The sequence below is a fragment of the Alligator sinensis genome, unplaced genomic scaffold (genome assembly GCF_000455745.1).
Source record: "Alligator sinensis unplaced genomic scaffold, ASM45574v1 scaffold392_1, whole genome shotgun sequence".
In the NCBI taxonomy this organism is placed as follows: Eukaryota; Metazoa; Chordata; order Crocodylia; family Alligatoridae; genus Alligator; species Alligator sinensis.
In genome coordinates, this window is record NW_005841898.1 from 4081397 (window position 1) to 4103064 (window position 21668).

Below are 21668 nucleotides of genomic sequence, written 5' to 3' on the forward strand. Positions count from 1 at the left end.
TTGCAGTCCACTCTCAGTGTGCAGAATCAATTTTGCAGTCATTTCATGGTGGTCCTGCCCCTTGGTGCTGATTGGCAGAGAGGCCCCAGGGGGGAGGAAACATGACAAAGCAGCTGCCATCTTGATTGCTGGCTGCCCTTCATGCTACCTGGCCCCTCGGCACTGATTGATGGAGAGGCCCCATTGTGGGGAAGAGGGAGGAGGGGGAAGCTGACATCTTGTCTGCTGCCCTTTGTGCTGCCTTTCCAGCCTCACCATCCCAGCAGTGAGGACCACAGGCTCCCACTGGTGAGCCAGCATTTTATTTTTATTAAGTTCTTTTTTGTTGTTGTTGATTTTGTGGACAATTCCAGATATCGTGGTTTCCATGAAATCCACAAAACCACAAATTAAATAGGTCCCAAGTTATATACTACTTTCCTCTCAGGCCCCTGTAGTAGCAAAACAAAAATAATGCACAAGAAAGTAGCTGTTTTCTCACCTTGCTCTGCTTCTCTGTTGGGGTGCACTGGGTGAGTGCATTTGAAAGAGTCACAGTCCAAGTCCAGCTTCACCCAGTAGATTGCAGTTTTTGACTCAAACAAAGTGTGACTATAGTTGTGCTTGCCAGATGAATATTGTATATCATTCAGCTACAATGAAGATTCTAAATAGTTATCTGTGAAATTAAAAACAGAAAGTCAAGCATGTGGAAGCCTGGGAATGCAGAGTTTAACACTAGTCAGAAAGCAGGTATTTTTAATTAGGATATTTGTAGCTATTGTTCACAGACCTGATTTCCATCTCTGCAGCCTACCGTCCACCACAGGGCTGATCCTGTGCATAAAATAAGAAAGCTTCTGTTGCAAAAACAGGCCTGTAGCACAGTACTAAGACCATCTTAGGAGCTTATTATGGACAGGAGTTCTGTTAAAATTTGGTAATTGTTGTAGAGGTAAAGTAGATTGGCTCCTTAGCACTGTAGTTGAGTAGTAGTTAGAAGACTTCTTTTGAACTGTACAGAAAGAGGTGCCACACAGAGTGTGGTGTTATTTGCTGTGAATGGGGTTTAGAGTGAATGTATTCTGCATGTAGATATTGACCTTACACAGAGTTGATAAATCAATATGGAAGTCAGGTAGTTGATATTTCCATGGTGTACCAGAACTAAAATATAAGTATAAAATATAAATATAACTCCAATATAGTGCTGTCATTCCTATTGCTCTGATTTTAAAAGTATGTCTATACTGTGTCTGTTGGGTTCCTGGGGGAACACATCCTACTTATGTGCCTGTTCATACGAGCAAAACCCTGAAATGAGGCAGCAAAGCCACTCTTCAGGTATTCCTCTGTTGTCACACTCAAGCATGCCAGAGACAAAAGATCTTGCAAGCAGCAGCAGGTGGCAGCTTCGCTTCTCTATTTCTGGGTTTGGTGAGCAGATGCAAGAGTAGGCTGTGCTTGAGAAGTGTTCTCAGAGAGCTCTGGAGATGTTGATCTGTGGTTAGAGCTCATGTTATTCATAGAATCTTAATTACCAGTGTCCTTACAGACATTGGTGTAAAATCTAACCCATCCCGGCTGCGTCTACATGAGATGCTGACTGTGCAGTAGCTCATGACTACTACACAGTAGCAATGCATGGCAGGAGGTTTGATGTGATGCTACTGCACAGTAGTCAAAAGCTATATGCAATCAACATTATGAAAAAGCCGTTTGGTGATGCTACTGCTTGGTTACTGTGCCGTCATTTTGTACTTGTTTATTGAAGTACTAAATGACAGCACAGTAATGACTGTGCAGTCTCTGTCTCGTGTAGATGCAGCCCCTGAAGCACTAATATGGGGAAGTTTTAGTGATGAGAATTTCATAGAGATCTTATTTCCCTCCCCCTACCTAGAGCTTCCTCTGTCAGGCTTACCCATAGGTAAGAGTAAAACAGGCCTGTCAGGTTGTCTCTCTTGTTCCCTTTTCCACGTAAATGTCCTACTTGTGGACTCTCCATGGAGATCTGGCTTGTTGAACATTGCCAGCTCCTCAGTGTTGTTGCATGTAGGGTAATGGGGCTCCAAGCTTGGTTAGATTCTCTAGGCAGTACCATAAGGTATATGTAGCAGGGTACTGTGGTATGCCTGTCATTATAAGGAGAGATTCATAGGTTGTAAGGCTGGAAGGGACCTTAGATCATTGGGTCCAGCCCTCTGCACCAAGCAGGAAAGACAACTGGGGGTCAGATGTCTTTCAACTGGACTAACTGTCTAGTCTCTTTTTGAAGATTTCCAGGGTAGGTGATTGCAGCACTTCTGGAGGGAGCTTATTCCACAGTCTGGACACCCTGACTGTGGAAAAGATTTTCCTAATGTTGAGGCTGAATCGATCTTCCAGGAGTTTGTGGCCATTAGTCCTAGTTTGCCCCTCGGGTGCCCTGGTGAACAGTTGCTCACTGAGTCCTTGATGTACTCCCCTAGTGTAGCAGTAGTCCTCTCAGCCTTATTTTCTTCAAGTCCCAGATCCCACAGCCTTTCCTCATATGGCTTGCTGTGTAAAGAATCGGATCATACAGGTGGCTCTTCTTTGGGCTCTCTCAAGCTTGTCCAGTCCTTGTTAAAGTGTGGTGCCCAGAACTGGACACAGTACTCCAGCTGCGGTCTCACCAGTGCTAAGTAGAGTGGAAGAATCACATCCTTGGTTTTGCTAGAGATGCATCGATTGATGCACGCCAGAATAATATTTACCCTACTGGCTACAGCATTGCACTGCCAGCTTATATTCATACTGTGGTGTATTATTACCTGCAGTTACCTTTCATTCGTGGTGCTAGTCAGTTTGGTGCTGCCAAGCCTGTCGGCGTGTTGGGGGGTTGCTCGTCCCAAGGTGAAGCACTTTACACTTCTCGATGTTGAACTTCATCAGATTCTGATCTGCCCAGCTCCACCTGTAGCCTATCTTCAAGCATGACCCCGCTTCCCCATAACTTGGTGTCATCTGCTAACTTGGCCAGTGAACTCTTCACCCCCACATCCAAATCATTAATAAAGATGTTGAAAAGTACTGGACTAAGTACCGACCCCTGTGGGACACCACTACCCACTTCTCACCAGGACAACACAGATCCATTCACTATGACTCTCTAGGTCCTATCCTGCAGCCAGTTTCTCACCCACCTGACTGTCTCGGAGTTAAGCCCGCAATCGTCTGATTTTCTCACAAGGACATCGTAGCATACTAGATCAAAGGCCTTTTGGAAGTCAAGGTATACAATGTCAACCTGCTCTCTCATGTCTAGGTGACAAGTTACCTAGTCATAGAAGGAGATGAGGTTGGTAAGGCAAGACCTGCCTGTGATGAAGTCATGCTGGCTGTCATTCAGAATCTTACCTTCTGCAAGCTTATCACAGATAGACTCCTTGATGAACTTTTCTAGGATTTTCCCTAGGATGGAAGTTAGGTTGATTGGCCTATAGTTACCCAGGTCCTCCCTCCTGCCCTTCTTGTGGATGGGTACAACATTGGCCCTCTTTCAGGTCTCAGGGACTTCTCCAGAGTGCCATGAATTGTGAAAGAGTTTCACAATGACTTCAACCAGCTCCTTCAGCACTCTCAGATGAAGATCATCTGGTCCCACTGACTTGTATACATCTAATTTTTTTAATTGGTCATACACCAATTCTATGGCAATAGTAGGAAGGCAGTTATTCTTACCATGCTTGTTCTGTACTCTACCTGGCATTGTTTTCCCCTTGGTCTGGTGAAAGACTGAGGCAAAGTAGTTGTTCAGCACTTCAGCTTTCTCCTGGGTGCTGGTAACCAGCTCTCCTGAGTTATTGAGCAATGGCTGGGCTCAAGGTTGGGCCCTGATGGAGACAGGCTTAAGCCCTACAGAGTGTCCCCAGCCTAGAGAAGGGGCTGAGTGGGATAGAGGGCAAGGGAATAGAGCCTATGAGCCCAGGGAAGAGGGCTCCACAGCCCAGTGGAGGGGCTGAATAAGGGAGCAGAACCCACCAGCCCAGAAAAGGATACAAGTGGGGTGCAAATGGTTTCCCAGTACAGAGAAAAGACTGAGTCAGGAAGCTGAACAGAGGACCCACTGGCCAGGAAGAGTCAGAGCAAGGGATTAGATCATCTACAGTCTCCAAGAGGGACTGCGTGAGGGGCTAAGGGTCTGAGGACCCAGAGATAGAGTGGGAAGATCCCAGAGGTTCTGAGAGTCTGGAGAGGTGCTAAGAGAAGTTAATACCTGGAGTGATAACATCCACAAGGCTTAGGTTGTTGTGTAGGGGAGGAATGGAGCCATACAATTTGCCCTTAAAGCTATAGGTGCCCTGCAGGGGCACTGCTGGGTTGAGAGGGCCTATTCAGCATTAGGGCTGGATAGAGACTAGTGATGGTCCAGGAGGGACCTGTTGAGTTGTTGATTGGACTCAGACTTTCTCTCTAAGACCTGTAGGCAGTCTCCCTTATTTAACTTCAGTAACAACAAGGCATGGCAGGAAAGCAATTAAGGGAGGGCCACATTAGAGAGAGAGCCAGGTAGGAGCCACACAGCCGCCAGGGGCATCACAGCCACCCCTGTGGCTCAAACTTGCTACAGTATATAACAGCAGTCCTTAAAAGAAGCTAAAAATACATTAAAACTAGGCCTGCACTATGAACTGTGCAGTGTTTAGAGCCATATGCCTCTTGGGGCCTAAACTAATGCCCATTAAGCTCAGAAGTTGCCTTTTCATAGATATTAAACAACACTGGATCACACCTTTATTTCCTGACATTTACAGGTTTGTTCTGACTTTTGCACAGTTACTGTAGTGCCTTATGGTTAGCTGAAGTTTCCATAGCCACTAGAGGGAGTGCCAGTAGTGCACACAGCTCTAACACTTCTTTTTACTGTGAGCAATTTCATATCGATGGTGTTCCTAAGGTCTTAGGAACAGGAGTTTGAAGAAATCTCTCTCAAAGGGACTAAAATTTAGACTGGAAACCAAGTGTTTTCAAGGTGTTTAAAACACCATTTACTATGGAACCACAGTGACCGCAAACAGCTTCTCTTCCTAACATCCTGACATTCCAGCAAGAGCTTTTTTGTTTACTCTGGCTCTTATTTTAAATCCTATTGCAGGAAGTCTTTGCCAAAGCCTGTGGGACAATAACGGGGAAAAAAGGGAAAGGATACCTAAACTGTGTTAAGAATGGTAGTAAAGATTGAACTCAATATTGAATAAAGACAGGGTTGACACTTTTGCCTTATCCATGCTTTTGTGTTCAGTTCAATATCCCAAATCCTGCACTGCTATGAGACACATGCCACACATCCTGTAAGTGCAACAGAATGAGTTCAACGCATACAGGTGTCACAACCCAGTGATTTTTGTGCCTCAGCACTATGGAATTTCCTGGCCACATGAGAGCTCCTTTGCACGACAGAGTGTTCTGGTGCAATTGAGAACCCGCGTATAGGAGAGAGTTCCTGCCAATTTGCAGTTTCCTTTGCAGGATGCATTTCTTCTTTGCAGCACAGAAATGCACGGTGCAAAGAGTTCCCGCTATTCGAATGTAAATTTGTGCCCTGCTATTGGCCAGTGCTAAATTATTCACACGTGGCGGCTAGTAATTGGCTCGCTGGCCGTTTAAAATTCCACGCGACTTCCGCCCAAGTCGAAGAGCTTTGAGCACGCTGCAGAGTGCCTCTGAAGTTATCTGACTTGTGGCTGCCGATCGATAGACTGATCACCTATCGATCTTTCTTCCCATCACCGAGCGCAACCCCGACGTACCCCTTTCCCCGCCGGCTTTGAATTGCAGACGGATTAACTGGCTTGGGCCCCGTCAGCTGGAACAACTTGTGTGGTTGTTCCGACGACCGGACCACCTGCGTTGTGATTGCAAGCAGTGTGAGTAAAGTTTTTTACAACCAATAAGTTGTGTCTGCCTCTCCATGCACCAGCCCGCCCTAACGTAAAACCAATTTCTAACGTAACTCGAGTCAGCTCTGGCCGTCCGAGACAACAGGCAGCCTGGCTGTCTTACACAGGGGTCTCAACCTGGTATTAACTTATTCAGGAATGAGCAGCCTAACATGTATGTACCTCCTGTCTTGCCTAATATATTTAGAAAGTTGAGTTAAGCAGGCTGCAAGGGGAAGCACATGTTGAGAACACAAGAGTTAACCCAAGTAGTTTTAAAGGCCAAAAGAATTCCCAACCCTGATATGATCTGTCCTGATTGGCTGAGTATCATTACCATGGCTCTGTCCCTTCATTTGTGCTCTGCAATTTAGAAAGTGCAGAATATGGAATAACTGAGAGCTAGGGCAAGGTAGGACAGTTAAACCTGAATGGTAAGTGTTATACTGGCTGATCCACACGAGGTGGCATTTTGCAAATTGATGTGGCTGTTCAAAAAAATTGGGAGCCACTGAACTCTCCAGACAGCATTCACCGATTGTAACTAACACCTTCCACAGCTGCTTATAAAACTTTCATAGATTCATAGATGTTAGGGTCGGAAGGGCCCTCAATAGATCATCGAGTCCGACCCCCTGCATAGGCAGGGAAGAGTGCTGGGTCTAGATGACCCCAGCTAGATGCTTATCTAACCTCCTCTTGAAGACCCCAGGGTAGGGGAGAGCACCACCTCCCTTGGGAGCCCGTTCCAGACCTTGGCCACTCTAACTGTGAAGAAGTTCTTCCTAATGTCCAATCTAAATCTGCGCTCTGCTAGCTTGTGGCCATTATTTCATGTAACCCCCGGGGGCGCCTTGGTGAATAAATACTCACCAATTCCCTTCTGTGCCCCCGTGATGAACTTATAGGCAGCCGCAAGGTCGCCTCTCAACCTTCTCTTGCGGAGGCTGAAAAGGTCCAGTTTCTCTAGTCTCTCCTCGTAGGGCTTGGTCTGCAAGCCCTTAACCATACGAGTGGCCCTTCTCTGGATCCTCTCCAGGTTATCCACATCCCTCATGCAGTGCGGTGCCCAGAATTGCACGCAGTATTCCAACTGCGGTCTGACCAGTGCCCGATAGAGGGGAAGTATCACCTCCTTGGACCTATTCGTCATGCATCTGCTGATGCACGATAAGGTGCCATTGGCTTTTCTGATGGCTTCGTCACACTGCCGACTCATGTTCATCTTGGAGTCCACTAGGACTCCAAGATCCGTTTCCACTCCAAGGACCGAGCCCTGCGGGACCCCACTGCCCACACCCTTCCAGGTCGAAGCCGACCCATCCACCACGACTCTCTGGGTGCGACCCTCCAGCCAATTCGCCACCCACCAGACTGTGTAGTCATCCAAGTCACAGCCTCTTAACTTGTTCACCAGTATGGGGTGGGATACCGTATCGAAGGCCTTCCTGAAGTCTAAGTATACGACATCCACCCCTCCTCCTGTGTCCAGGCGTTTCGTAACCTGGTCATAAAAAGAGACTAGATTAGTCAGGCACGATCTGCCTGCTACGAACCCGTGCTGGTTTCGCCTCAGCATAATTTGTCCTGCCGGGCTCTCACAAATGTGAGCCTTGATAATTTTTTCAAAGATTTTGCCAAGGATGGAGGTGAGACTGACTTTGTCTCATGGCAGTTGAAAATAAAATTCAGATTGAATAGTATCCTAAAATGTTCTGAGAAGCTTCTAAATGGAAAACTTCTACATAATTATTAAATCATAAAATCCACTTTTCCGCTCTTCACACTGGCACGGGGAACAAAATTCTCTTATTTTAAAGCTAGCCATCTGCAGAGGCTACTAAGTAGATAATTCTTGGTACTTGATAATATCACTGTTTCTGACGTATCCCTTCCCCATCATCACATGACCTGGATTCAAATTAAAACTCTATTGTTCCCTCAGATAATTTTTTAGACCAACTCTGCATGTGTTTGAATGACAAAAATAGTACCACAGTATGTCACTTTATGGAGTAAGCTTGATGGATTTCTACTTATATTATTTACTATAATTTGAGGTAGGCCGATGAGGAAAGGGTTGTGCAAAAGAAAATAATTCTTCCAAAATATAACTATACAGTGAGAATAACAATTAATTGAAAATGGTCAACTTGAAAGACCAGAATTTACTGGGTCTGTTGAATGTATTTATTTTGATTTTCTGTGTCAACCCTTCCAACAGTTCCATGTGAACAGAGACAGATACAATTACCCTTGATACTTTTTAATCAAAATGTTTCAAAATGATGGGTAATATTAGATATGGGTAGGATTAGTGGGTGTAGTTTAAGAGGGTTTATTACATCGCGTCTCTTCAGTAGAGCTTATTTCCAAACAAAATCACGATAATACTTGCTGGATAAACTGCCACATTTATATGCTGTGGACTTGGGCCCATAGGAGAAGTTCTTTATAATGCAGAAAGATTTAATGTACGGTTGGTGTTGTTACATACTTCTACATGCCAAAAAATGACCCACTTGGCAGAGATGGAAATGAACAAAAGGTTAGTCAGTCAAGAGGCAGGTCCATCGGACCTGATTCTCCCCTTGTTTAGAATGGTGCAAATCAAGCATAATCCCACTGATATCAGTGGAGCCCAAGGGTGCCTTTAAAAACAACCTGGGTCCAGTGAGCTTTGAAGTCAATGAAAAGATGCCCATTGATTTCAGTGGGCTTTGAATCTAGTGCACAGAACCTTAAAGGAGAGAAAAGTTAAAAACAGATGTGAAACACTTATAAGAATGGCCTAAAATGGCCTTTTTGAACATAAAAATGTCACACATATTAGGTCTAATATTTTAGGCCCTTCCAGAGACAAACATGAGTACTGTGTGCTCTACTGGGAAGCCAGGTATCTCTTTTCCATAATGAGGAAAAACTCCAGCTTCTAGCCCAGCAGATATGGGACCTTTCTTTAAAGCTGCAGTGTTTTTATGTATATAGAGGAGAGGTGCCATTGCCCCATCCTGAGCCTTGAGGGAGGGGTACTTCTTGGTGGAGAGAAGTGAATTCCAGTTTGGGGAAAAAAAAGAGAAAATGCTTTTCTGACATTATTTATTTACTTATTTAATTATTTATTTTAATGGCAGCTCTTTGAAATTGCTTGGGGGTTTGAGATCCTGCAGTAAGTGCATGGGGGATATGGATCATTAGGCTATAGTTAAATTAGGCCTGTGGTAACTGTGTGTGTTAAAGTCTGTGTTATTTAGAACATGCCTGTTCAGCTCATGACATGGATAGCATCATTGAACATATACATGACCTGGGAAACAAAGCATGGCTGAGCTTTCCTGAGGCCCTGCCTAGACCAGCACCAAACATACATACATACATATGTATACCACCACCCCACACTTAAAAAAAAATGTTCAATGCCCTGAGAGATGGCCCTGTTCCCCTCATGAAGAGGCAACAGGGAGCCCCAAACACCCCCCTTTTTCCTGCCAGCATAATGTGATGAAAGGGTTGCTCATTGCTACTGCACAGTAGAGTTGGAAACAACTTGTGCAGTGCTGGGAATGCACTGTACAATAACACCTGCACAGTCAGGGCCCATGTAGACGTGCCCAGTGTGCACATGGTCATCCTGCCTTACCCTTCACCCATTGTTTTTTGGCAGAGAGTAGATATGTACCAACCCACATAGCTAAGGTCAGCAGGTATAAAATTTGACATGTGCCATGACATCATGGAATTTTAAATTTTCTGTTGGTAACAAAATACACCCTAAAACCAAGGTAGAAGCTGTCTGTAAAATGGAGTCCTTCCCCAAGCTGAAGAACCCAATCGTGGTCACTTGTGCATCATCATATGCCCTGCAAAATCTGAGCACTTTGGATTTCCTGAATTTGGGATTAGAAAATTGATGTACTCCCATTTGGGAAGTGTCATAAGTCTCCACAGTGCCAAAGGCACATTTTAAGACAGAAGAAGTCAAGAAAGAGGGGTGGAATTTCAGGTTTCTAGGCACTGACACTGTCTCTTTAATTATTACAGTATATAAGGTCCAAAGCCATTTCAGCAAAAGCCTTCTCTTGCTCTGCTTAATGCATCCGGAACAAGAGTAAAATGACAAGTCCAGGTAAAGATCATGAAGGGTACATAAATCTAATACTAAGCCATCATGTGGACTGAGGAACATGGAAAGTGATAAGAAGTGTCCTCCTTGATCCTGAGCAGTTATGATAATTTCTCCATATTATAGAGCAATGTCAAATTTAATAGGTAATACAGTGATTCTCAGCTAGGATGCTGTAGCTTCCTAGGGTGCCGTGAGAATTTTTCAAAGGTGTCATGGAATATTAACACTGTTAGGTGTGCAAACATGATTCACTGGATAAACCCAGAGATCTCAATAGGAATCTGTAGTTTTAAGAAGACACTGACCGGTTGGGGTCTTTCTGAGTTCATTACAATGGAAGAATCACTCTCTTATTTTTCTGTAGTCAAAGAAGCGAACAATGAGAGCTGGCATTTTCTGAGGGGTGCTTCAAGTTTATCAAGGGGTACCTTGACCCTAAAAAAGATTGAGAACCATTGAGGTAATAGCAGTGCCACCCACAGCAATGTTGGAGTTTGGGACAAGTTGTGAAATTGGGCCCCTCTTCCTACCTCCTGCCTATAAACCTCTTTGGGACTACTGATGTTAGAACCCTGGCTGTTTTTATTTACTTGTTTTATTTTTTACTTTACACGAACATAAAAAAACCCTATTATGGTTTATACATAAAAAGACAAAGTGACAATGGCCATTTCTGACCCGTTGGTGAGGAGGGGGAAGGCTCTGTTCAGGCTTGGTACAAAATTACTCTTTGTCCTTCTCCTGTGGGCAGCACTAGGTAGGAGGTTCAAGCCCAAGTGATAGGAGACAACTCTGCATAAGATTCCTGTTGGAATCCATGTAAGAAATCTGTTGGAAAAGGTAGGGATTCTTCCTGACAGGGAAACATGGGAATAAGCCTGTGAATTTCAACATGAAGCTATGGAGATGATTTTGCAAGAGAACAGTGTGTAAGGCCCTGATAGGAGTGGTTTTGGTATCCTTCTCTGTGAAATTATTTTAATTTCATTACGTCTATTTCTTGGAAGTCTTGTGCTGAACTTCTGATGAAGAGTCTAACATTTGGATGAATTCCAGCCTTTGCAGATGTGGCCAGCAAGTATCAGAGGGGCATGGGCAGGTGCAGGAGAAAGGCGTGAGCATCACCACTATTCACCTTCCCTCTCCTCTTCTGAGTTCAACAGCATAGGAAAAGAGGAGATGAGCTACAGTAGCACTCACCCCTGGGCTCCAGAGCTGTGCAAAAGCAGGGGTTTTAGCAAGAGTTTGAGACCCAGCTGGTGAGCTCAGAGCTTGTGGCATGTTCAGAGCTCCAACGGGGAGCTCACTGCATGTGCACCATGGACAAAGAGGGGCTCAACTGCCCTGCCACTTTCTCCTGGGTCCATCTCTGCAGAGGGAGCAAGTTTTACCATAAACTGAGAAATGCCTACCATCCTCAACCCATCTCAAGGAGGACACTGAAGGGAAAGTCCTGGGGGGGCCTATGAGCAGATCTCTGTACCCAAAGGACTAATAGAGACAAGGTGTGGAAGTCAGGTTTGATTGGAGAGAGAGGCTGTATGCTATAAATCAGATATAATCCTTCTGTGTACATGTGTGGGTTTGTGTTCAACTGTAAAATACGAAGATTGGGAAATCCAGAATCAGAACAAAGTACCTGTCAAAAGTCCCAGGATAACGCCACCCAAAGGGTGGTGTTCTGGGAACCTCAGAGCACCTAACCCACTGTGAAGAAAAAATAAACCATCTAAACAGCTTCTTAAACCACAGCAAACTTTGCTTGGAGTGCCCCTGTAAAGAGGCAGGAGACAAGGCACCTGCTGGTGTATCTGATTAACATATGTCATGTAAATGCACTCAGTGTCATAGATGGAGCTATCTCCAGAAGTCAAGCAGCACAGATTGGTTACCAGGGGACCCAAACTGGGTTCTACCTAAAGCTTATTCAAAATGAATGCACGAGGGGGAAGGAATGCTGTGCACATGGGGCCCTGCACTGGGGATGAAGACATGCTGATTCAGTTGCCAGCTCCACCACAGAATTTGTGTGCCCTTGGACTATTTTGATGTACTTTAGTCCCCTTGCTTCTCAAATGACACTAATACTCCATTATTTCACAGGACTTTTGTGATGCTAACTCAGGGGTGGGCAATCATTTGGGCCCATGGGCCACACACAGTTTTGCTGAACTGTCACGGGCTGGGTAGGCACCCCTCCCTCTCGGCAACAGCTCAACAAAACTCCTTATGTGGGATGGGGTCATGGGTGGGTGAGGAGCAATGTTCAGGAGTGGGACAGGCAGGCAAAGCTGGGATCATGGGGTGGGTTGCCAGGCAGTAGCAGTGTGGGGCTGGTGTCTGGAAGAGAGCCACAATCCCCTACCTGCATGGCCCTGCAACAGGTACGGGTTCCACAGGCAGGGAAGTTCAGGGAGCAGATCACAGCTCTGCCCCAGGCCCCAACTCCATGCTGCTACTGCCTTGAGATCCCAGCACCACCCCAGCCCCACCTGCCCATCTCACTCCCTGATGCTGATCCCCGCTGGCCTGCAGCAGCATCCCTCCCACCTAGCCAAGTGCCCTGACTGCATAGCTCCTGACTGGTCTCCATGGAGCTCCCTGCCTTCAGAACCGGGGCTCTGCCCCAGCCCCACCCTGTCACCACCAAGCCAGGCCAGCAGCCACATCAGCACGGCATGTGGCCAGGCAGGTAGGGAGCTGTGCTCAGGGCCAGGTCTGGGATCTTGGTGTGGTGACAGTGCTGGGCCAGGGCCAGAGCAGAGCCACAAGCCACTCCCCACACCTCCCTGCCCACGGAACTGGCACCTGTCAAAGGGGCATGTGGGCAGCAGGATGCAGCTCTGCCCTAGGCGCCAGCCCCCAGCCCCACACTGTCACCGCCCCAAGATCTTGGGGACTTCCTGGCCCTGCCGGCCTGTCTCACTCCCAGATGCTACTTACTGCCAGCCTGCAGCTCCACCCCAGCCTCCTAGCTGCGCATCCTGCCTGTAGAGGCCCTGCTCCATTGGTGGGTGGGCCAGGATGCCCAGACAGTGGGACCAGGTCCAGCAGCAGCAACTGGAAGGAGGAGTCACTGCCAGGGCTGCTGGGAAATGGAGTCTGGCTGTCGCACCACCCCAGCCCTGCTGTACACCTGGGGGTGGCAGAATCAGCCACATGTGCCATGGTCTGGGCTGCCCCTTGCACCTGGGCTAGACAGGACTGAGGGACCCACCACAGGCTGGACAAAATCCCTCGGTAGGCTGGAGTCAGCCTGCAGGCCGTATTTTACCCACCCCTGTGCTAACGCCATTAGTGTTGATGCTCAGATATTAGAAATTGCATTACAGTTGCAGCTAGCGTGTTGTAAATTCTGCTTGCTCCTTGGAGTTCCTCTATAAGAGATTGTAGTAATGATGAGTACCACTTGTTGTCTTGCCTTATAAAGATCTAATGCAGTAGTTCTCAATCTTTTGGGGTGAAAGGTACCCCTCATTGGACTCCAAGCACCCCTCCATAACTTTTGTGAATTGAGTGGCACCAATTTAAAAAACTAATTTATATATTACAGTGCTTAACTCCTTGCAGAGGAGTCAGATAGTGGTGGTGGGGGATCATCCAGGCAGGGACAAGCCTGAGCCTGCTCTTATTTGCTTATTTCCCCACACCTTGTAACATCCTTCAAAGGACCATGGTTGAGAATCACTGATCTAATATCTCCTTACACCACCCTGCATTTCTTGCCTTATCTTGTCAGGTTTTGCTTAATCAGAAGTGTAGTTCACCCTACAAAAAGTCCCAGCAACCTTACATTGTTTCTGCTGAATGCAAGTATATACTTAAGGTTATTAATGATTATTAAACCTAGTCAGCATTTTAGAGAGATCACTATAATGAACATTCATTATGTGACAACAAAATGTCTTCATGCATGCTGCAATTAGATTTACTCATAAGGATATTACATATTCATAGATTCATAGACATTAGGGCTGGAAGGGACCTCAGAAGATCATCGATTCCAGCCCCCTGCCCAAAGAGCGGGAAGTCAGCAGGGATCTCTCCTGTACCAGGTGTATTCAATCTCTCCCATACAAGGTGTAGCCATCTATACCTGTGGCCCAGTCATGGGTGGAGTCCCACCAGGTCTCCGTTATCCCTATGACATCACATTTATTTGCGTTAAGCAGGAAGACAAGTTCCTCCTGTTTATTCCCCAAGCTCCTGGCATTTGTGTACAGGCAGGAAAGTGTCCCTTTGGGGACCCCTGCCTTGCCTGCAGAGCATTCAATGGCTGGGGTTGGGGTGGGCTCCCTAGAGTGCCATAGCCTGCTGGTTTTGCCAGGGTTGCTCAGTGGGTCAGCAGTGGCGGTAGTGCCCCCATCCCCCGACAGGCTTAGTTTAAAGCCCAGTGGAGCAGATCAGCCAGTCTGGCTGAGAAGAGCCTCCTCCCCAGCAGAGAGAAGTGGAGGCTGTCCCTTCCCAGCAGCTCGCTGCCTCTCACCAAAAAGCAGACTGTGGTCATGGAAGCTGAAGCCTTCCCAATGACACCAATGCCGCAGTCTTTGGTTCACTATCAAAGTATTAGATTAGATTTACTGATAAACCACCCAATTGTTTATGCTGTCTTACAATTAATAGGATGATCTGCTGCTTGTGTTAGATTTTATTTTGTGCTGAGGTACAAGAAAGGTTACAACAAACTGAAGATGCACAGGTGTTGCAGTCAGTTATCTGAGAGTGACACCAAAGATCTTCTATCCGCTCCACTCCTTTGCTAGAAAGCTGTAAAGCCAGACTTCTTGGAAAATCCCCAAGTTCTTCTCATGCCATTGTACAAAGGGAGGAAAAGGAACAGTTCACGTGTTGGGAAAATTGCCTCTTACCTAGCAGTTCACTGTGCACAGGAGCTTTTGATCAAGATGCAAAACCTGAATTGAAAACATGATCAGACTGCTTCCTAGATCAGAGTACTTTCTTGGCTGCTTAAATGGGTGGACTGGAGGAGGGGAGACAAGGGAGACCATGTATGGAAGGTAGCTATAATGATATTGGCTCTGCTCCTGGAGCTTGGGGGAAGTGGGGTATGGCAGGGCACTGTTTGTGCCTGCCACTTTAAGACGTGGGGCCAAGCAGCCAGCAGGTGCTTAATTGCAGTGGCCATTTTAGAGCTCTGGCTGCCCATATAAACAGGGTAGTTCACTGCTGGCAGGCCAGGCAGCAACATCACCTGGCTGTGAGGCTGCTGGAACATCCTGGAGGTAAGGGAAGAGCTGTAGGGGATGGTCAGGAGGCTCCTGGTCCTGGGCATGACCTAAAACTGCATCCTGCTGGGAGTGGGTGGCGTGGTGGGACTCTCTGTACTGCTACTATCTGGGCGGGGGGTAAAGATTACTACTGTGCACAGCCATCGGACTGATGTTTCCTGGCCAATGCACCAATGTAACAGGAGGCCTTGTTGGGACTGATTTGCCTTTGGCCCGCCCACCTGTTTCTGGGCCAGCTGCCCATCTTCTCACCTGCCATGCCTTGTTATTAATTAATTAAAAATCTTAATTAGGCGGAAGGCTGCCCATTTTCTTGCCCTGATTCCAGGGGGCACCATCTGCAGCTCCGTACCTCCCCTACACTGCAGCCTATGCCTCGCAGATGGCATCCAGCTGTTACTCTCACCGGCCCCACATTGGGCACCAGAATCCTCCTATCAGAACCCCTCCAAGATCCCTCCATTCAGGCGGCCTACCCCGCCTTCATTCAGGCTATCTAGCTCCCTGAAACTATTTTCCCCTCTTGGGTGTGCTCCCCCCAGGAGCTTTGGCCATACAGGCCCCGGCCTCACTTCCAAGGCCAGTCAGAAACCCCAGGCCCTCTTAGCTCTGGGCATCCCTCACAGTGGGCCCCTGACCCTTTTGACCATCCTGGTCCTGGCCCCAGCACTGACCAGTTGAGGGTACTCTCTTAATCAGGTCTCTGGGTCTGTAGCCCCACTATCTCCTGGGGTCTGCCCTTTGGGCCCTTCTAGGGGTTAACCCACCTGGTTCTGGGGGCTGGGGTTAAGACACCTCAACCCGCCTTTCACCAGGGTGATCACTGGCCTGGCATCTCCTGGGGGCTCCCGTGCCACTGAGAGCCCCACCAGGCCACCCACTCCCAGCAGGGTGCAGTTTTAGGTCATACCCAGAACCAGAAGCCTCCTGACCATCCCCTACAGCTCCTCCCTTACCTCCAGGATGTTCCAGCAGCCTCACAGCCAGGTAATGTTGCTGCCTGGCCTGCCAGCAGTGAACTACCCTGTTTATATGGGCAGCCAGAGCTCTAAAATGGCTGCCGCACTTAAGCACCTGCTGGCTGCTTGGCCCCACGTCTTAAAGTGGCAGGCACCAACAGTGCCCTGCCACACGGAGGAAAAACCATCAGTTCTGCCAGCAGAACCATTCCCCTTAGAGAAGAGCTAGCCATGACTAGGAATCTACTCAGTTCACAATTTTGTGGATTTTGCAGAAACCACAAAATCCAGGATTGTGTGTGAAATCAACTTAAAAAAATTACTTGATAAAAATAAAATGCTGGCTCCCCAGTGGAAGCCAATGATCCTTAATGCTGCAGTGAGCATTTTGTGTATCAGCGAGTATCTCCCAGAGCATCTCGTGTATCAACATCCGTGTGCTTCAGAATGGTGGCGGAGCGGAGGGGGCTTTATCTAATGCTCATTGAATATTTAACAAGCTTTAGTTAAAGTGCCCCTGTTGCCATTTTGAAGTGCGGGGATGCTGATACATGAGATGCAGAGACTGGCTGGAGTGTGATAATTACCACACTCCAGCAGACTTGATTAATTGCTGTAATAGTGCGTTGGAGCAGTTTCCTGGCTCATGTAAAGGCACCCTTAGACTATCAGGGCACGTCTAGACGAGCGTGCACATGCCTCTTGCCCCATCTCAAACACCTTTGAGGTGGGGCAAGAGGCGTGTGTGGGAATGAAAAAATGTTCCCCAAGCTGCAAGCTTGTAGTGCAGGGAGAAAATTAGACCCCTGGATATCCAGGGGTCTAAAAAAACTGCTCTGCAGAAGAGCAGAACAAGGCATGGTCCCAGACCATGCCAGGGAGTCAGGAGTCAGTCCTCCAAAAGAGTGTCAGCCAGACACTTTCTTTCTCCTGCTGCCTCTGGCCCCCTGCGCTGTCCAAGGTAAGTGTGTGTGGGGCTAGGGTTTCATGGGTGTGGGTGGGTGAGGGATGGCTGGGAGTTGTGGCGGGGTTTGGAGAGTGGCAGGGGGGATGTCCCCAGGGCTGCAGGGGGTAAAAAACTTATGGTGGCACAAAGGCCAAGCAAATGGACATCCAGGCCCCTTGTTATGCCACAAATGCCTGTCTGACATAGGGGGAATGAATTTGCACTGCTGTTTTGCAGCAGACTTTTTTTTACTTTAAGGTGGGAAAGTGTGGGCAGCCTGAAGCTGCCCCTGCTCTCCAGGCACCCCAGGCAAGCACTCCCAAGACTTTAAGGGCCCCAGGAATTCCCATTTGCTGGATTGGGCCCCTGAAGCCCTGGAAGCACCTGTCCAGTCACCTCTATTCGCAGAAGCGTGCTCCAAGTTGAATTTCCTGGGTGCACATCTCTGCAAATGGGGAACCTTGAGGAGGATTTCCCTATTTGTAGAGACACTACTAAGAAAGGAGTAAAGCTTTATGGGGATTTTCATAAATTCTGCTGTCAAAGTTTTTTTTTCACTGGGCATCAGATTAAATTCTTCATAGATATGGTGTAACTGTAGCTGCTCCTTCAGATCAGAATGTGCCCAACCGGTTTCGGAGCATATTTACCTAGTGTCCATAGGCTACATTTGTTACTTTGTAATCAGTGGAGTTTCATCAGGATTAATTTGATCCAATATGTGAAAACATGTTCCTTGCCCCAAGGAGTTTACAGGGTCAGTAACCTAAATAAGATTATGATACACCTGCTCAGACTAAGTATTTCCTTACCTCTCAAATAACCCCACTGGTTTCTTAACCCACATTCTGATACCCTTGCTCGGTCTTAGTACCATCAGCATCAATGGACCTTAAGTGCTCAATAACTTTGCCGGCTAGGGATAGACTTAAGCATACATTCAAAATTAAGTATATGCTTAGGTAGCTAATATTAAAGAATCTGGTATCAGGCATGGAGGGAGTGACGCATTGTTTTGGCCATATAGCAATATGCACTGCACCCACAATACAATTTCAGAAACAAATATTTATACATTTCATGGGCAGTTTCTCTTACACACTGCTCTGTCTCCTTTTACATGTGTTCTGTGTCACTGGATGAAAAGTTTTTTAAGATAGATTTATTTTAATAGTGAACTGTTTATAGCTCCAGTGAAAACCATGCAGAACAATGTCAAGGCTTGGTTTTCTTCTTACAGTGGTGATACAGTGCCTCTTACCTACAGAGCTTTATTTCTACCTATTAAAAATGTCACTTTCATAAAGAAACATTTGTTTTAGAACTTGGCAGTGACACAGACAGTTCTTACACAGGATTCACATAGATTTATCAGTGGTATGTATAACAGCTCTTTAAATTAGTACATACGCTAAGTGTTTGGCAATTTAAAGAGAAGACTTCGGTGAGATTTAGTGACAGCTTACAAATATATCAGGCAAGAGCATCGGGGTAGGCGAACAACTATTTACCAAACCGCCCCAGGGGAAAACCAGGAGCAATGGTCATAAACTTCTAGAAGAAGGTTTCAGACTGGATAAAAGGAAAAACTTCTTTACAGTTCATGTGACCAAACTCTACAATAGACTCCCAGTGGGGGTGGTGCAGACACCTACCCTGGAGATCTTCAAAAGGAGACTGGGCACACACCTTGCTGGGGTTATTTGACCTCAGTAGTCTTTCCTGCCTAGAGAAGGGGGGCTAGACCCAATGATCTCACGAGGTGCCTTCCAGCCCTAAACTTCTGTGAATCTGTAAATAAAAAAACAAGAGGAAGATCAGGGAAAATGTGGGTCCCTTACTGAATGGGGGAGGCAACCCGGTGGCAGATGATACAGGAAAGGCTGAAGTACTCATTGCCTTTTTTACCTCAGTCTTAAAAGGCAAGGTCAGCTCCCAGACTACAGCACCTGCCAGCACAGTTTGGGGAGGAGGTGAGCATCTGACAGCGGTGAAAGAACAGGTGAGAGACTATTTAGAAAAGCTGGACATGTACAAGTCCACGGGGCCGAACATGATGCACCCAAGGGTCCTGAGTGAATTAGCTGATGTGATTGCAGAGCTGTTGGCCATTAGCTTTCAAAACTTGTGGCAATTGGGCTAGGTCCTGGATGACTGGAAAAGGGGCAAATATAATTATATATTTAAGAAGGGATGGAGGAGGCTCCAGGGAACTACAGACTGGTCAGGAGCAGGTCCTCAAGGAATCCATTTCTAAGCACTTGGAGGAGAAGAAAGTGATTAGGAACAATCAGCATGGATTCACTAAGGGCAAGTCATGTCTGACCAACCTGCTTGCTTTCTATGATGAAATGCCTGGCTCTGTGGATGCAGGAAAAGCTTTGGATATGATATACCATGGGGTGGCAATGTTTTTGAGCAGAATGGCAAAAACACCTGCAACTTTCACTTGTAAGATGTTGGTGTGTCAGGGGCATGAGGGGAAGCTATTTCTTTGTTTCCAATAACTTTTTTGGGGAAAAATCCCAAATCATTGCACTTCATGTTTGTACAAAAGACTTGGTAAGATGTTATGGCTAATATCAGTCCCCTTTAAATAAATATACCCACCACATGCTGAGATACACAACCCCTAAGAGGTTGTAGATGTCACATTTCTGTGCAGGGCTTGCCCATGTCTATCCCACTACTTTGCTGAAACACCCGATAGGTTTTATCAGTCCAGAAGTGCAAGCAGTGCTGTTCCTTTTGCCTACTTGGGGATGCTCACGGCACATGCTCTGTCTCTTATTGCATTCTACAATCCCTAAGCCTCAAGTGATAAAAGTTAGTAGATCTCTCCCAGAATTGCTTCCATGACAATTCCCATGCCCTCTGTTCTCCCTAGCGTGGGCTGCCAAGTCACTATTTTCTCTTATTTCTTAAAAGGCGTCTTTCACGAAACCCAAAGGAAAAAGATGTATATAGCTGTAGAATTCACCACTGGCGGTCAAGCATAAAGTCATTGAACTTCCAGTCCATCATGCTGACTTGCACCCCTGGATTTGTACAAGTGTATGGTCTTGTAATGACCTCATCAAATTTTCCCTGGTGTTTATCCTCATTTGTTACTACTTGCCTTAACTGTGAAGATGTGGTCTTTGGGGCAGGATCTGCATTTGACTAGGCATGTCTATAAAGATTTCAGAATATTTCTGTTGTAAAAGCAATGTATAATGAAAAAATAGTGATTTAGACTTGGACTTGGGATCTATCTGCTCTGACTCCTATCACTATAGCATCCATGGCTGCTTTCCCTATTCATTTGCTGAGCTGGGCAGGTGGGAGGGATCCTGTTTGTAGCACCACATAATGGTAGGAATGCTCAATTCCTGAATAGCCCAGGTACTTTGGGAAGAGACCTTCATTACTGGGAAGCTGAGCAGTCAGCTCTGCCTCTTCTGATTGGCTGGCTGGGGTGTACATACTACTTGGCTGGTTGAAAGGAGTACCATGTCCTCTATTCAGGCCCAAATCTAGCAACATTTAAGTGTCACAATCATGTTGGGAGAGGCTAAAGAAAATGTTTAGGCTCCCAGTGCTAACCACAGCTAATGAATAGCTCTGATGGATTAGTTGAGGAAGGAAACTGGTTACCTGAGAGCTCCATCCCTGTCGCCCCCATTTATTTAGATTCCCAACCCATTATAGCTGGTTGAGATGTCTGGTAGGGTTCTAAAGCAAGAGGTACTTAGGCACCAGTAAGGCCCAGAAACATGGGAAATACCCATGGCAATTCACTTTACCCTAAGGCAGTGTCATTCCACATACTGCACAGGCAGAAGGGGAGAGGCTGGTGTAGTGGTGCAGTTGCACCCCACTGATTTCTGCTCCCCCAAACCCTAGCTAAAAACCTTCGCTCAGGTGCAGTGACATTAACTCAGGTGTAGAGGTGACCAGCAGGGAAGCAGTGGAGACACTAGCAGGCTGTTCAGGGTTCAAAATGCAGGGGTGGGGCATAAGCTCTGCCATAAGACACAAGAGGCCCCAGCCCACCCTGCGCCTTTCTAAGCAACTCAGGCTGCGGTGGTGGTGGTGGTGGTAGCTCCATTCGGCTTCCACCACTGCAGACCCCCCGCAAGAGTCGAAGTGTAATTCAAACCCTGAGGCCGCACAAGAAGGCTCAGCTTTGCGTATGACCCGGAATAAGAAAGGGGCATTGAAACCATGAGGACCCTGGGACTAATGACATCATACAGGACTAAGGACTTCATGAGGGACTAAGGACATCTTTGGGCTCTTCCGTGCCTGGTTTGTTGTGCTGTGCGTGGGGTTTGTGTTTAGCACTTGCACAGCCTAGCAAACCAGTGCAGGGTCCAGTAATTACATCTCTTGTGGCGGGGATCTTAGGCTGGGCAAGCGCCTAGCTTCTGGAGCAACCCCCTGCTGCGCTGGCTGCCAAGGCACCTACAGGCGCTCGCCAGAGCCCGTTCGCAGGGGTCCACGTGGGCCCCGCCGCAGGGCCAG